We start from the raw sequence: 6,326 nt of genomic DNA, 5'->3' as shown, positions 1-6,326 counted from the left end.
TTTTCCTTCAAAAGGACAACCCACATCATCTTGGAATAATCATCAATTAGCAGCATAAAGTATCTATCACCTTGCACACTTCTAACATTTGTAGGTCCACACAAGTCAGTGTGCACAAGATCTAGTGGTCCATCAAATGTATATTGTTTACTCTTGAAAGAAATCATTGTTTTCTTAACCAACTGACATTCCTTGTATATCGAATTAACATGTTTAACAATATTAGGAAGATCTCTAACAGCTTGTGTAGAACTAATCTTAATCAATGAATCAAAGTTTGCATGACACATTATTCTATGCCACAACCATCTCTCATCTATCTTAGCAATCAAACAACTTTTCTCACCAGCATTCAAATGAAAAATGTTACCTTCAGTCTTAGTCCCGGATGCAATCTCTATACTGAAGGCATTTAAGATCTTGCATTTACCATCCTTAAATTGTAGATCATAACCCTTATCAAGCATCTGTCCAACAATCAAAAGATTATGCTTCAAACCTTCAACATACAAAACATCACTAGTGTTATGCTTACCATCAAAAGAAATAGAACCTCCCACATATCACACAGGCTTTGTCATCTCCAAATCTAACTATTCCACCATCATACCTTTCCATTCTTACAAATTTTCTCTTATCACTGGTCATATGATGTGAACAACTGTTGTCAATCAGCCATTCACCTTTCTCTTCCACCTTAGCAACCAAATCTTTCTCCTCAAAACAACTAGTGGAATCAATAGGTACAAGTCTATCTTCTTTAATTGCAATAAACACAACTTGATCTCCTTCAGATTCATCATCTATAACACCTTCATCTGCAGCATAATAATAGTTCTTCTGGTTCCTAAACTTTTGGTTAGACTTATAAGGGTTCTCATATCTATCATTCATATCATGCTTATCAAACTTATCATGTCTGTCATACTTAGCCATTCTCTCCGGGAATCTAGAAAAAAAATGTCCTATCTTATTACAAGAAAACTATTTCAAGGGCAACTTCCTATCATACTTACCGACGTCTTTAGGCAATCTCTGGGAAATCAATGCTTCAAGCTCATCAAGCTCTCTTTCTTGCACTCATCAAGATCATATTTTTGCTTACCGATAAAAGATGTTGATGCTCTAAATGTGGTCTCAGACTTTCCATGTGATTCTCCAAATTCGCTCGACTCAAATGCAGCAGTTTTTCCAACCAACACATCTCTTGTTACTATAGTCACACTTCGGATTGATGAATACTAAGAGGGGGGGGGGTGAATTAGTATACCAAAAAACACTACACTTAAGCACTTAAACAGTCTAAAGATAAACTGGTAAAACAGTTTAACGGACAGACCGGTTATCACACATGCAAACCAAAATGCAAATAAAGCATTCACCCACAAAAGCAATACAACTATAACACAAGATATTTGATGTGGAAAACCAAATGGGAAAAACCACGGTGAGATGGAACTCACAAGTCACTATCTGTAGAATAGAAACCAGACCGGTTAAGGTCTTACAACGTTCTTTACCAGAACAGATCCTGTTAGGAATCTCAATCTCTGTTAGGAGATAAGTTCGATTAAAGACTACCTCGCTAAAGGATTTTAGATCCATAGATGTGAACCACCTTGTTAGAGAATTTATAAAAGGCTTTTGGGCCTACTTGGTTAAGGGCTACAGACTTGTTGAAGATGTGAGTAATCAACAAGTGTTTGATCTATCTAGTAGCACAGACTTCTCTGTTAGATCCTTGATAGCTCGCTCTTAATGCACTTCTGCATTACTTCAGTCTTCTACACATTCATATTCTCTCCAACTCCTCAACCACCTTAAACCCTAGCCGCAATATCAACTATCGCAACAACAACAACATCAACAACAACCTAAAACCCTAGACATGATGTCCTTATAAAGGAAACTGATTTCATGTCGGTCCAATAGGATTACATCACAATTTCCTAGGTTCAATGAACCTGGACATATTAGGTAGTACGTCATAGAAAGCATCGCTACAGTGTCGGCACCGTCAAACAATCAGTGGACGGTAACTCATCACAAGTATTACCGGTTCATACAAAATGCCAGTTGTCGGTTTGACGATAATGAAGACTGGTAAAAATGTGTTATGTCGCTTTAAACCCTCATACCGCTTGAGGTCAACATGCCACTTCAAACCGAGAAACACATTCTGCAAAACATCAATAGTCTAAAGACTATAATACAACATACCGATTGGAACAAATACCGGTTATGCTTTACCACATACATATAAGGAGGATCTTAATGCAAGTGTGTGTCCATCAATGATGATCACAACATAAACATCAAAAATGCCAACACGGATCTCATCAATAGTGGCAACCTTATGTTTATAAGAAGGAGGCAAATATCTCAACACCTTAGCAATAATCCCATCTTCCTCAATCTTTCCACCGGCACATCTGATACCAAGGACAAGTTCATTCACCTTAGCTATGTATATTCGTATGTTATCATCATCTCCCATTTTCAATGTCTCATACTTTCCTTTTAAGCTCTGCAACTTAGTAGCTTTTACTTGACTATCACCTTCATTCAGTATCTCAAGCTTCTCCCAGATCTCATGTGCAGTCTGAAGTCCCATAACATTTGTCATTTCAGAATAAGTTAGGGCACTGAGCAATGTTTCATTTGCTTTGATGCTATATTCTTTTTCCTTAACCTCATTAGGAGTAGATGGTCCATTTTGAGGAACAACATAGACATTCTTAGTAATCTTCCAGTAATCCTCTCCAAGACATTTCAAGTGCACTTCCATCTGGCTCTTCCATACAATATAGTTACTTCCATAAAAGTTTGGAATGTCCTTCTTTAAAAGAATACCTTGAGTTGCCATCCTAGATCTCCTCAAGCGATTAAGCTTCTATCAGAGGATCTAGCTCTGATACCAATTGTTAGCAGCAATCAAGAAAGAAGACTGAGAGGGGTGGTGAATTAGTCTTCCCCTGATCTAGAAAATTAAACTCCAAAACAAAAATTGCTAAACTAGAGCAATAAACAGATAAGCAAATTAACAACACAACACACAACACCAATATTTTTGATGTGGAAAACTTGGTTAAGGGAAAAATCATGGTGGGAACCTACCCACAGTAAGATGATACTCTTTTGTAGTGTGTGAAAATATTAAAATGGGGAATGCACATGCATTCAGGAACATTGCCTAGATCTCACTACTCAAAAGATATTTGCCTGGAAAGCTACAACCCTCAAGGAAGTCTCATTGACTTACAATATGATTCGGACTACAATCTGGAAGAAATGAACTGCAATAATAGCATCTACAAATGCCTGATGACAGTTCCAATTAAGCACGATTATCTACTCTGCAACACAAATCTTAACTCAACACTTCACTGAATGATAAATCTCTTGTTCTCACATTCATCTCTCTCTCTGATAATGCAAACACTATGTCAACACCTAAATTATATGAATATCTCATCTATATATACAAATCATCAACCTTGATAATAAGGTTGGCTAAATCCTCAACCCTCAACTCACAATTACAAAAATTACATTTCACCATACAAAGATCAACAACCGGACCAATATAATGATTTACATTATATAGCATAGACCTAATTCAAATTCCCAAACGATCATATCCACTAGAAATCACGCCAAGATCAATCGCAACACGCTACACCATCAGAAATACCGCATAACACGAAAATCATCACCAGTTGATGAAAACCACCAAAAACTTGCACAACGATCAATGAGGATTGCCAAAACAAATAAGACACAACTAGGAAACACCAGCAAGCACATTAGAATCATCACCAATAGCTCCACCAACACCACTTATCAAATCTTCATCGATCAACATCAAAAAGCTCAAGAACACAACCAATCAACAACTATCAGAAGAAAAATAACTTGCGGGGCACCAAATGACAAACCATATGAAAAGAAGATACACGAGATCATCCCAAACAATATCCCAAAGCCTCAACACAATATCTGATCACACCGGAATATACCAGAGGAAATACTGGATTCTGCAAAATAGTGATCAGCAAAACCAAACTACAAAACCGGATCAGAAGATCTTCACAAACTCGCCACAATAAATCATAGGAATGTGTTGACATCAATGACAACAACATATCCTACCAGCAGCAATGAACAAAAATATCCAATAAGTATAGTGTCTTTGGTCTGGGCAAATTCGAGTAGTTCATAGCAGGAAAGGCACACTGCATTATCATGGAGGCAAATTTTTCATTATAGGCTAAAAAGACTATGGTGGCTTTTGGGGGGTGTATTACAAATGAATGCCTGATGTATGTGTTCAAATTTGAAGACAAGGACTTCCTCACTAGATTGAAGATAGTGTTGGGGAATGAATATCTGGGAGCAAAGCTACGATACCGAACAAACATGTACATTGCTACAATATTTTTGGCTTGGTGTCTCAAGCTAGAAATGAAGGAATCGGTGCAGTGGTTGATGAATAGTTGTGTAAGGTCGAAATAGTGTTAGGGAGTAGAGAAGTTTCCTGGGATGGCGAGAGATGGGGAAGGCTTCGTCTGGCCTAGTGGAGAATGGGTTCACGTGGTGAATTCACTCCTCCATTGAGGCCTTACCTCGTTTGGAGTGCAAATAGCAAAAAGGAGGTGCACTGGGCCTTTGCATAAATAGGTATGAATGGAGTCAAGGAATTTTTGGGGGCATTGGACACACGAAACATCAAGGACAAGCTTGCAAAATGGGGGTCGTATGTTGAGATTGTGTCACGGAGGAACGATGTTTCCCCTCCCAAGCGTAAACGAGGACGGCTGCTAGGTTTGAAGAAGATAACACGCATTCGCTATCTATAGATTAGGGAGCCATTGCGTTGTAGAGCTACTCCAGAACAAAGTGAACCCATGGTTGCACAGTCGAGGTATGTGGATAACAAAGGCAAAGCCATGTTGGAGGCAAGTGAATAGTTTAGTCTAATTAAGGGAATTGAATCTTTGTGTGTAAAGGTAGCTAAGTTGTAACTAGAAATGTCAAGAAGTGGATTACGAAACATAGTCCTTTTTTGATGGCTGGTTTAGTAGGGTCTGAGATGGTCTTTTTGTATGGTTTCATGGATATTTACAAACATTGTACTCTTTTTTCCAATATTAATATGAAGCAATACTTACCGATAAAAAAAAATATTAATATATATTATCTTATATATTATATTATCTTATATATTATATAATATATTATATTATAATATCATATATATAACATATTATATATTATATATGAATAATATATAATAAATTATATCATATATAACATAATTTATTATATATTATATAATATATAATGTATAATATATATTATATATAATATATATATATATGGTATTAAATATATAATATATTATATATATAATATATTATAATATTATATATATAATATATTATAATATTATATATATAATATATTATAATATTATATATTATATAATATAAAAAATTCATAATTTTCAGTTTTCAAAACTGTACCTATCCAATCCTCGATTTTGTAACTTCTCGGGCTTCATTTGTGCTCATACGACCTCCTTTTCAGGTGGCGTTTTTTTTTAAAGTGCATAATTTTTTGTCAATCCCTAATAGATCTTATATCATATTATAGAGATGGCATAACTTTCCCTACTTCACCTTTGACTGCATACATTATTTCACATAACTCTCCTTTCTCTAGAGAAGATCAAATCTTTTTAACACTCGTAAAAGACCAATTAATCACTCTTTCACCTTTACAGATTATGGAGGATCGTTTCCACATTGAGAGGTTGGGGATAAATAGTCCTATTCCTAATACTGTCACAAAAATTATTAATAATCTGATGTTCGACTTCAATCCCCAAAACCATATCTTTCACAAGAGACTTAATTTTGTTTTTATTGATACTATTTACACCCTCTTTGTATTTCCTATTAAGTTTTTATTACCGTTATTATCAAGAACATTCATAGTTCCTTTCTCTTTTTTGTTGTTACAATGAGTATGTTCAACACTTCACTATCTTCTAAATTTTTATTGTTGTTGATGTTATTAAAACCTTAAATGGTGAAGTTTGATTTATTTATCTTAGAAACACCAGAGCCTTTAGCAGGAGTCGGGTTCTTGTACTCTTAGCTATATTAAATTTAATTTGGTCTAACATAATTTGTTGAGCATTCCTCTTAATAAGAGCATCATTAGAGCAAGGAATATTCAGGCCAAAACCTTGTTTGGTCAAAGGGGAGGGTTCTCTAAGATTAAGAAAGGAACAGGGTTACTTTTAGAATCCTTTGGGTCTT

The sequence above is a fragment of the Cryptomeria japonica genome, chromosome 9, assembly GCF_030272615.1.
Source record: "Cryptomeria japonica chromosome 9, Sugi_1.0, whole genome shotgun sequence".
Taxonomy (NCBI): domain Eukaryota; kingdom Viridiplantae; phylum Streptophyta; class Pinopsida; order Cupressales; family Cupressaceae; genus Cryptomeria; species Cryptomeria japonica.
Note: the sequence above shows the minus strand (reverse complement) of the source record.